The sequence below is a fragment of the Myotis lucifugus genome, unplaced genomic scaffold (genome assembly GCF_000147115.1).
Source record: "Myotis lucifugus unplaced genomic scaffold, Myoluc2.0 scaffold_31, whole genome shotgun sequence".
NCBI lineage: Eukaryota > Metazoa > Chordata > Mammalia > Chiroptera > Vespertilionidae > Myotis > Myotis lucifugus.
The window spans coordinates 4241324-4253343 of NW_005871079.1; the positions used below are offsets into that span (position 1 = coordinate 4241324).

Consider the following 12020-nt stretch of genomic DNA (forward strand, 5'->3'; position numbering starts at 1 on the left):
TTTCTTTCTTTCTTTCTTTCCTTCTTTCTTTCTTTCTTTCTTTCTTTCTTTCTTTCTTTCTTTCTTTCTTTCTTTCTTTCCAATTTGGATACTTTTTATTTTACCCTTTTTATTGTCTGATTGCTATGGCTAGAACTTCCAATACTATGTTGAATAAAAGTAGTGAAAGTGGACAACCTTATCATGTCATCTTAAGGAAAATACTTTTAGCTTTTCCCCATTGAGTATGATGTTACCTGTGTGTTTGTATATATAGTCTTTATTATGTTAGGTATATTTTCTCTATTCCTGTATTATGTTGAGGTATGTTTTCTCTATTCATTTGCTGAGAGTTTTTAAAAATAATAAATGGATGCTGGATTTCGTCAAACAGATTTTCTATACCTACTGATATGATCATATGGTTTTATTCTTTATTTCGAAGTCCAAGTTTTTCCAACTGAATGGATCATTAACCTTTTTGCCCCTAGAAAACTGATTACCATCACATAGATCCAATGTTCTATGGACTACAATTTGCAGACACTAGTTTAAGTTTTAATAGTAGTAATGTTTCCCTAGGTCTATACTCAGAAGCTTTATTAACTTAATCCAGGCAATGAGAATAGGATCAGTTATCTAGGTTTCTCGCCACTTGTGTTCAAGACTGAACTATTAGCAAATGCAAGGACAATCCGAAATAGTTTCAAGACTATTTAAATAATATTTTGAAGATGGTGAAGATATGAAAGAAATATACAAGGCTGTCCGTATAGTTTTCTAAAGTGTATATAGTATTTTCTTATACCCTTGAGCCCAAAACACTTGCACAGACCATCTTTTAGTAATGTGTGATTATCAAGTACAAATATTCCAAACCCAAAGGCCATTTACCTTCTGCAGATAAATAAAAAATCCCAAACCAAAATGCTCTGGCAAAGGCAAAATGTGATCTTTTCTTTTCTTTTTTCTTTTCTTTCTTTCTTTCCTTTCTTTCCTTCCTTTCCTTTCCTTTCCTTTCCTTTCCTTTCCTTTCCTTTCCTTTCCTTTCCTTTCCTTTCCTTTCCTTTCCTTTTCTTTTCTTTCTCTTAAAATCTTTCCTCCTTCTCTTTATTTTTTTCTCTTTCCTTTCCTCTTCTATTTTCCTCCCTGACACATCTGACCACATGTACAGTCCATCTTTTCCTGAATACTTTGTCACTGTGGGAATGGATATAATGATAGTACTTACACATATACCTCTATATCTAAACGTCTTTAACCATCTTCAAGCTGAACTTCGTGTACATTATACTCATCAACTTAACAAGAGATTCCCATTGAGATTAACCAGGGATTGCGGGCTAATATAAACCATCCTGGTTGAAAATGAATTTGAGCCAATACCTCATTCTGTGAACTATCAAATAAAATTAGGTCATTCCTCTTGTTATTTATTTTGGATTTGTTGGTGTATTTGATAGTATACCAGAGGTGCTCTTTCTTTGATTTTTAAAAAACTAATTATACAGAAAAAGAGGTTTCAAAGCTAGGGAGAATTATATAAACATATTGATTGATTTACAATAAAATAGTTCACACAGACTGCCCCTTTAAGATTTTTAAAAAAATTTATTAGGGAGCCAAAATTTTCTTTTTCTTTTTTTAAAAAAATATATTTTTATTGATTTCAGAGAGGAAGGGAGAGGGAGTGAGAGATAGAAACATCAATGATGAGAATCATTGATCGGTTCCCTCCTGCACACCCCCTACTGGGGGTCATTGATCAGCTGCCTCCTGCACGCCCCCTATTGGGGATTGAGCCTGCAACCTGGGCATGTGCCCTTGACCAGAATCAAACCCAGGCCCCTTCAGTCTGCAGGCCTACACTCTACTTACTGAGCCAAACATGCTAGGGCCGAAATTTTTTTTTAAATTTAAATTCTTTATTGTTGAAAGTATTACATATGTCTCCTTTTTTTACCTGTTGACCTCTCCCTGGCTGCTCCTACCCCCCCCCCCCCCCCCGAAAATGTCCCTGCCCCCCTACTGGCTGTCCATTAGTTATGCTTATATGTATGCACACAAGTCCTTTGGGTGATCTCTTAACAAATCCCACTCCACCTTCCCCTTCCTTCCCTCCAAGGGTCGATGGGGGGTTTGATGCTTCTGTGGTCTGGATCTATTTTTGTTCATCAGTTTATGTTGTTTCTATGTCCTGATGGGTGTCCATAATGCTGCAGGGAACACAGAAGTGCAAGATATATCTTCAAGATAGTGATTTCATCTCCCTTAGGATAAATACCCAGAAGTGGATTTGCTGGGTCATATGGTAGTTCTGTTTTTAATTTTTGAGGAATCTCTATACTGTTTTTCATAGTGTCTGCACCGATTTACATTAAAGCTGGTCAATTTTATAGTCATTGTCCACTCTTTTTTTTTAATGTTTTAAACTAGGCCAAGCCACCCATGCCCCAGGTGGTTCAGGAAAATAGACCTCATACCAAGGAACTTACTCAGGACTGCCCTCTTCCTGTTTATGTGTGGCTTGCTCAGATGGTTCTCATCTTCCTGGTCCCATGTTTGGATGACTTCAGAGTCTCTGTCTAGTCTGAACCCCAGTGCCTGGAATCAGCTGATGAGGGTGGAGGAGGACGTTGGGCATATTTGTACAGTAGGAAGATTGATTTCCTAACTTGAACTTGAAAATACCGGTAACTTCTTGTGCTTTCTAGTTACTTCACTACACATTGGTGTTTTTAAAAGGAAAAGCTATTATGCTGGGTCATTAATTATAGTCATAAATTGCTCTATTAGCACATAAAAATTGGACATGAAAACAACTCTCTAAAACATGAAACAAAACTGTTTGCTCATATCCAGCTCCCCGAGACCTGGGCATTTCTAGTAAAATGACAATTATATTATCACCTCCATACTTACCTGCCATGCTTTATAGAAAATGACTTGTACCAGTTTAGTATTATTATTATTATTACTTTCAATCATTTTACGTATCAGAAGGAACTATAAAAACACCTTCACAAATCAGTTTCCAAGAGTGCCGGAAGCCGGTCCATCCTTGCTGCTTGACACAGTCGCTGCAGGGAAGAAACATCTGCATAGCTTATGTTTCAAGGGACCTGGCGTATATGGCATATGTTTGCTCCCCTCTTAACGTTATGTGTTTTAAACAGGACCACCTCCCCGAGAAAGGTTGTTTCCCCAGGTTAGGGATTAACAGGACTAAGGAAGAGAATAAATCAGTAAATCCCCCTAGTGTTACAGAAATACCATGCACTACTTATGAAGAACTTGGACTAAGACGGTTGGCAATAAATTTGAGACTTGTTGGGCCCACATCCCCAGGGGTCTGCCCACGAGGGAAAGCACCAAAGCCTATACCCCTGGAGATCCACCGACACAGGGCAGTCCCAGGGAAGGCAAGCAGCGAGGCTGGGAGGACATAACCTTTACTGGGTAGGATAATCTCCTTCAGTCACTTCCTTGTAGCTTATCAGTAGAGCAGTGACCTTGGAATAGCCCTTATAATGGAACACAGAGATTAACCTAGACAGGATTAAACTCAACAGAACTAGATTAACAAACGCCCTAACCTTTGGAATAGAATGGATAGGATTAAAATCAACTGGTATAAATACAGATGTAACAAGAGAATAAAGAGAGAACCTGGCTACAGAACCTGGCTGGAGAACCTGACTAAAGAACCTCGCTATGCTGATCAACTGAACGCTGCCTCTGTGTCATTCCTTCTTCACCGACTCCGTCCACACCTTTGGGGAACCCCTGGACCTGCTGGGGCTGGACCCCAACACAAGAGAAAGCAGAGGAACTGGAGGATCACTTGAATTTTCATTATGGTTAAAGACAGAAAAATAGCTAGGTAATAAGGAGACGACACCAAATAAAACCTAAAGAATTCATTACTATTTATAGGGCTTTCTCTGTTGGTGGAGATAAAACCTTAAATAAGTTCATTTCCTGATTCTAAAGTCATCATGAAAATGTTTGTGACATGCCTATAAAAGAAATTTATCTTTAAGAGCTATCTATACTGGTATATATAAAAGCCTAAGTGACTGAACGACTGGTTGACCAGTCGCTATGACATGCACTGATCACCAGGGGGCAGATGCTCAATGCAGGAACTTCCCCCTGGTAGCAAGTGCACTCCCACAGCGGGAGTGTTGCTCAGTGCTACTCAGCTGACTGACCCATTCCAGTGGCCCGGCAGCAGCCACTTACTCCCTCAGTAGTCCTGCAGGTCCAGTCTCCAGAGAACAGGCCAGACACTGATGGACCGGTGCCGCCAGCATGATCCTGACAGCACCTCTAGCCTCCTGGAAGTTGGCCTCAGACACTGCAGCCGCTTCCCCTCCTGAGATGCTCCATGAGGAAGAAACGGTATAAAAGTGGGCGTCAAGTGGCTCCCAACAACCCGCTGCGAACATCAGTGGGACAGATCTGGATCCTGGGCGTGCAAGGGCATTCCACCACCCACCCAGAAGGCCGATTGCATGCTGGACCTCCCTCCACCCCCCTCGGTACAGGCGCCAGACGTAGGTCTCACTGCTGGCAAACGCCGCTGCGGGTGCCACTGCAGTGGTGCCAGCCTCTCCCCATCAGGACTGACTGGGCGTGAGCCCACAGCAAGTGCAGTGGGGCCGGGATGAGTGGGAGCGACAGGCAGGAACTTTGGTGTTGGACTGCTGGTTTTGCCCCAATCCCTGCAGGCCACCCAGAGGGACCCCATCCATGCATGAATTTGTGCACTGGGCCTCTAGTAATGAAATAGTTCTTTATTTGTGACAGAAGCACATATTTAAAATTCTAGGGTAGTAGTAATTTTAGGGTAATATATACATATACATTGTATACACAGTTTTGTTAAAATGAGTAAAGGGTCCTGGCTGGTGTGGCTCAGTTGGTTGAGCATTATCCCATGCACCAAAAGGTTGCTGGTTCAATTCCCAGTTAGGGCATATGCCTGGGTTGCGGGCTTGATCCCCAGTAGGGATGTGTGCAGGAGGCAACCATTGTTTCTCTCTCCCTCTCCCTTTCTCTCTAAAATCAATAAAAGACATATTTAAAATGAGTAGAGGGGGGTGCTACATTATAAGATTGATAAAACTGTATTGGATATAGTAAACTAGATTAGAGACACTTTAACATAAGTTTAGGTAGTGAGAATTCATTTATTCATCATTTGTTCATTTATTGCAGTAGGTGCTGTGATGCACTGCCCTCAATTCCATACTTGGCCTGAGTGTTGGCTGATAATGGGTTACAGCTGAGTGCTTCTTCAGGCCTTGCTGTGGCTGAAGGGGGCTGCCTCACCCAAAATGAATCCCCAACCCTCCCTGTCTGCTTGCAATGTCTGGTCCATGTTGAACAATAAGGCGGAGCCCCATGGAATCTCCATCCAGAGCATCTTTGAAGGGACATCCTAGTTCAATTTGCATCTGTGTCACAGATCATCTCATCCCTCTGACCATTTCCACTCTCCTCACTCTATTACTACTCCATTTATAGGGAGTAGTTTTGTTTTTACAAAGACTACTCCCTATAAATTTCCTGAGTACAAATCTGTCTCAGAGTCTGCTTCCCAGGGACAATGACCTTATCCATCAAATAATTTTGAGCACCTATCATGTGCCAAGCATGGGTTTAGACACTGGGAATATACTGGTGAATAAGACAAAAAAGGTTCTTGCTCTCATAGGCTTGCAATCTAGTGGTGTGTGTGTGTGTGCGCCCATGTGCCTGACGATAAAATTTCAAATAGTGATAAATGCTGTCAAGGACATAAAATAAGATAAAATGTTTGATTCTTGCTGGTGTGTGTTGTGTGTGTGTGTGTGTGTGTATGTGTGTGTGTGTGTGTGTTCATGGGTGTATGTAGGATTCCAGGGAAGTCCACATTGAAGAAAGGATATTTCTGCTGAGAGGCCCGAATAGCAAGAAAGAGCTTGGGGTATCTAGGAAATGGTATTCAAAGCAGGTGCAAGAGGGACTTTGGTGACTCACATTTTGATTAGTAATGGGGATAAATGAAGAGAGCATTCCAGGACTGGGCTCCTGTCCATCTCCCAATTTATCCCTTCAAACACAGCATTTCAGTCCCTTGGCTCGCTTTCTATTCTTAAGCCAGCTTACTCTGTCTTCAGGACATCGTGCTTGAAGTTCCCTCTGCCTGGATGCTCTTCTAACATCTCTGTCCAAGTGTCTATCTCATCCTCCCCATCATTGCTCAAATGAGACCACATCTAAAGAGGCCTTCCCTAACCCATCCCATTTATTTGCCATCACATAGCCTTTATCACCCTGCTTATTTTATCATTTGGTTTTGTTGTTCATATCCTCCATTAGAATGTATGTTGTAGGAAAGTAGGTAATTTTTATATCTTAAAAAAACACACAGCCCTAACCAGTTTGGCTTGATGGATAGAGCGTCGGTCTGCGGACTGAGGGGTCCCAGGTTCGATTCCGGTCAAGGGCATGTACCTTGGTTGCGGGCACATCCCCAGTAGGGAGTGTGCAGGAGGCAGCTGATTCATGTTTCTCTCTCATCGATGTTTCTAACTCTCTATCCCTCTCCCTTCCTCTCTGTAAAATATCAATAAAATATATTTTTTTTTAAAAAAGAAAAAAATCACACACAAAAAACAACAACCCAGAAACTGCATCCTGAATTACAGGTATTTTCTTGGACACTGGGGATATAAAACAATGAAGAAAACAGATAAAAATCCTTACCCTCCTGGAATTCATGTGATAATGGGAAGAGATACAAGATAAAGGAGATAATAAGAAAAATAGCCTATATTAGATGGTAATAAGTGCTATGAATAAATTAAAGTAGGGAAGGAGAATGGAGGCTTAATTGAAGGGGGCTATAATTTTAAATAGGAGGGCAGTCAGGGACAGCTTCCCTAAGGAGGTGGCATTGGAGCAGAGGCTTGAAGCATGGAAGGAGGAACGTCAGGAAGCCATCCGGTGAGGAAGGAGTTCTGTATGCAAAGTAAATTTGATATGGACCCTGAGCAGCACACACTTCAACCTATGGAAGGCTAATTTTCTTCATCCTTGCTCCTTGTGTTGTGACTCATGGCTTACAAGATCAGTGGAAGTTCCAAAAGAAAATTCAATTCCATCTGAGAGTAAGCTTACTTCACTGTTCAGTATGGAAAGTCAGTTTTCCATCCTGAGACTTGTAGATGTTCACCCTTTGCAGGTTGTTGGTTCTAAGGGGATCTAAGGAAAAGTGTTTTGTCTTGTTTGTACCTGCTTTTAGACAATAATTTGAAGGCAGTCCCTCCGCATAGAATTCTTAATGACACAATATCAAAAAGCCCAACATTCTTTTTAACATTGTAAATTTGCTCACTATCCTATATAATAAAAGGGTAATATGCAAATTGACCCTAACAGCAGAACGACTGGCAATGACTGGTCACTATGACACACACTGACGACCAGAGGGAAGACGCTCAATGCAGGAGCTGCCCTCTGGTGGTCAGTGCACTCCCACAGGGGGAGGTCTGCTCAGCCAAAAGCCAGGCTGATGGCTGCCAGCACAGCGGTGGTGGCGGGAGCCTCTCCCACCTCCTCAGCAGCGCTAAGGATATCCGACTGCAGCTTAGGCCTGCTCCCCGCTGTCAAGTGGACATCCGGGGCTGCCAGAGGGATGACTGACTGCTAAGGAAAAGTGTTTTGTCTTGTTTGTACCTGCTTTTAGACAATAATTCGAAGGCAGTCCCTCCACATAGAATTCTTAAGGCCTGGCTGAGGGACGCCCCTGAGTGCACAAATTTTTGTGCACCAGGCCTCTAGTCTAATCTAATAAAAGAGAAACTTGCAAATTGACTGCACCTCTGCTATGCCCCAAGTCACGCCCACCAGCCAATCAGAGCGACTATACGCAAATTAACCCAACCAAGATGGTGGCCGGCAGTCATGGAGCTGGAGCAAGCAGAAGGCTTGGTTGCCCCGGTGATGGAGGAAGCCAAGCTTCCTGCCTGCCCTGGCCGGCTGTGGCCTCCACTCAAGGCAACAAAGTTTCAGTTATAGAAGATAAATAAATCCCAGATACCTGCTTCCAGCCAGCCTCCACTGGGAGCTTGGGTGGCTGGGGGCTGTGGCCAGCCTGCAAACAGCCATAAGCTACTCACCCAGACTGGCCACACCCTCATGAGGTGAGGGTCCCCGCTGGGGGGCTTGGCCAGCCTGCAAACAGCCATCAGCCCCTCACCCAGACTGGCCAGGCACCCCAGCAGGGACCCCCACCCTGAAGGGGCTGTGGCCAACCTGCAAACAGCAATCAGCCCCTCGCCCAGGCTGGCCAGGCACCCCAGCGAGGACCCCCACCCTGAAGGGGCTGTGGCCAGCCTGCAAACAGCCATCAGCCACTCACCCAGGCTGGCCACACCCTCATGGGGTGAGGGTCCCTGCTGGGGGGCTTGGCCAGCCTGCAAACAGCCATCAGCCCCTCACCTAGATTGGCCAGGCACCCTAGCAGGACCCTCCACCCTGAAGGGGGTGTGGCCAGCCTGCAAATAGCCATCAACCCCTCACCCAGGCTGGCCAGGCACCCCAGGGAGGACCCGTACCCTGAAGGGGCTGTGGCCAGCCTGAAAACGGCCCTCAGCCCCTCACCCAGGCTGGCCAGGCACTCCAGTGGGGACACCCACCCTGAAGGGGGTGTGGCCAGTCTGAAAATGGCCCTCAGCCCCTCACCAAGGCTGGCCAGGCACCCCAGTGGGATCCCCACCCTGATCCGGGATACCCTTCAGGGCAAACCAGCCTGCCCCCACCCATGCACCAGGCCTCTATCCTATATAATAAAAGGGTAATATACAAATTGACCCTAACAGTAGATCGACTGGGAATGACTGGTCACTATGACACGCACTGACCACCAGGGGGCAGATGCTCAATGCAGGAGCTGTCCCCTGGTGGTCAGTGCGCTCCCACAGGGGGAGCTCTGCTCGGCCACAAGCCAGGCTGCCGGCTGCCAGTACAGTGGTGGTGGTGGGAGCCTCTCTTGCCTCCTCAGCAGCACTAAGGATGTTTGACTGCAGCTTAGGCCTGCTCCCCGCTGGCAAGTGGACATCCCCTGAGGGCTCCCGGGCTGCCAGAGGGATGTCTGACTGCCAGCTTAGGCCCAATACCCCGGGGAGCGGGCCTAGTCAGCAGGTGGTCATCCCCTGAGGGGTCCCAGACTGCGAGAGGGTACAGGCCGGGCTGAGGGACACCCCCCCGAGTGCACAAATTTTTGTGCACTGGGCCTCTAGTGTAATATAAAATTCAGTCTTTCTCCTCCTCTCTCAACCACTAAGTATTTCTGAAAGAATCCTATTAGTCTTTATTAGTGGAAAGCAAACAGAATAATAAATGACACTACCAAACTTTATAGATGTCCTTAACCTTCCTATTCAACTTCCCAGTCAGTGGCTTGGAGATATAATTGCCTGTGATTAAAAGTTTTCAGGTATAGCCAGTTTGGTAAAGTATATATGGAGAGTTCTGAAATTCTTGTCACATGAAAATAATGGGAGGAACAGCAGAGAGAACCAAGGGAAGTCTCTAAGGACTTTCTTCAAGTATTGGAAGGACTTTCTTGGGATGATTCCACATTTTTTCTATATTCCATGGGAATGCTGAGTTAGAACAAAGTTTTGGAATCTTTGCCCAAACAGATTTTAGCTAAACATAGGAGAATCATTTTAAAAGTCCTAACATTCCAATAGAATTGCTTGCCTCTGAATTTCCCACTGCTGAAAGCATTCAAGCGGGGACTGATGGAATCTATTGGCAATTTGAAGGAAGTGTTTCTGCATTTGATGCCGAGTTGAGTTGGATGAACTCTAGGGTCCTGTTTATACTAAGCTTTTGTGATTCTATGGCATGAGATAAAGACTGAGACTCAATTTATTTATGAATAGGAATTCACAGGATAGGACTGATGGTCTTGCCAGTTTCTTTTTTTGTGTGGAAGGACCTCAAGTTACTGAAAGGTGAAGTGGCAAGACAGATGGAACAATATCCCTTTGACATGTGCTTCAGACACTGACTACGTGTCAGTCTGTGGTGTGAAGACAGTGGGATTCCCCAAGCAGCAGGGGACCCTAGAGGGCAGTAACGCTTCAGCAGTCTCACGTGGCTGCTGCCTCCGGTACTGCATTTCTTTGCATGACAGCAAAATGACTTCACTGCAAATGTATGGAAAGACTAGCACCCATCAAAAGCAAGATTCCCAACTGCCTATCTTTACATTTTTTATATTTTATTATCACAAATTTGACTTTATAGAAAAACAACCTCATAAACTTTAATTTACAGAGGGATAGAGTTGTGGAGTTGAAAGAGCCTTAGAGCTTTAATCTTTGCTCTTCCATTGTGGTGCATCCATTACTGTTAACTCAGTCTGCTTCCCCCCAAGGTGGAGGATTGTACTTCTCCATAATATTGAGGTTGGACTTGCTTTGGTCGATGGAATATGGATGTGGTACATGTCATTTCTGAGCAGAAGCTTTTAAAAGCCAATTTTTCACTCTATTCTCTTTTTTCTCAGCCTCAACTCTATGCAGTGGTTCCAAGGTGTTGCTTTATCTACCTGGGTTACAGAATGAAGCTGATACAGAGAAGAGCCACAGTTGGCTGTGATGATCATGTTGCAAGAGTGAAGAACCATCCTTTGTGGTAAGCCACTGAGATTTGGGGGATTATTTGTTATTGCAGCATAACTGAGAGCAACTTGACTGATACAGAAACATATTAGGTTTGTAGTAGCTAAGAGATAATGAAAGTCTATTAATTATCATGATACTCATAATAATTATACTAAGAGCTAATATGAATTGGTACTTTTTATGTGAGAGGCATTGTGTTCAGCACTTTATTTTTCACAGTCATTTGATGGAATATGTATTAACTATATATATATTTGAATTTTTATAAGAGTTTATTTGAGCCATACTAATGACCTAAGTGGAACAAGATTGCAAATACTCCCAAAAATAACAAAATAAGTTTTGCAGTTTCTTTTATGCACTTGAAATTAAGGAGAGGATGTAAGGAAGATTGGAGAAAGTAAGGTGGGGATTGGATTATAGGATAATTAACAATATGACTGCTCTCTTGAGGGTTAATACCTCACTTCTGGCATTTCAAAGGTGTGGTAACCTAGATGCATAAGAACAATGGGCAAGGCTGCCTTAAAACCTTTCATTAAATGGGAGTTCCATTTTTAGTTTTTTGAGGAAACTCCATACTGTTCTCCACAGTGGCTGCACCAGTCTGCATTCCCACCAGCAGTGCATGAGGGTTCATTTTTCTCTACATCCTCGCCAGTACTTGTCGTTTGTTGATTTGTTGATGATAGCCATTCTGATGTGAGATGGTACTGCATTGTCGTTTTGATTTGCACCTCCTGGATAATTAGTGACTTTGAGCATGTTTTCATATGTCTCTTGGCCTTCCTTCAGGCTTCTTTCGAAAAATAACTACTTAGGTCCATTGCCCATTTTTTGATTGGGTTGTTTATCTTCTCTTTGTTAAGTTGTATGAGTACCCTGTAAATGTTGGAGATTAAACCCTTATCGGAGATAATATTGGCAAATATGTTCTCCCATGCAATGGGCTTTCTTATTGTTTTGTTGATGGTTTCTTTTGCTGTGCAGAAGCTTTTTATTTTGATATAGTCCCATTTGTTTATTTTCTCTTTAGTTTTCATTGCCCTAGGAGCAGTATCAGTGAAGAAATTGCTTTGGCATATGTTTGAGATTTCGCTGCCTGTGGATTCCTCTAGTATTTTTATGGTTTCCCGTCTTATGTTTAAGTCCTTCATTTTGAGTTTATTTTTGTGTATGGTGTACCACTTCTAGGAATATATCCCAAGAAACTAGAAACACAAATCAGAAAGGATATATGCACCCCTATGTTCTTAGCGGCACAATTCACCATAGCTAAGATTTGGAAACAGCCTAAGTGCCCATCAGCAGATCAGTGGATTAAAAAACTGTGGTACATCTACACAATGG

The 12020-nt window shown here is 43.5% G+C and overlaps 1 long non-coding RNA gene across 2 annotated transcripts in view; it reads left to right on the forward strand.

The window, feature by feature from the left end:
- Nucleotides 1-12020, forward strand: part of LOC106696836 — a 44911-nt gene that overhangs the window by 3860 nt on the left and 29031 nt on the right. For both annotated transcript variants that reach the window (XR_002828726.1, XR_001347802.1), the window contains exon 2: nucleotides 10553-10680. This is a non-coding gene — a long non-coding RNA (uncharacterized LOC106696836). The remainder of the gene's footprint in view (nucleotides 1-10552; nucleotides 10681-12020) is intronic.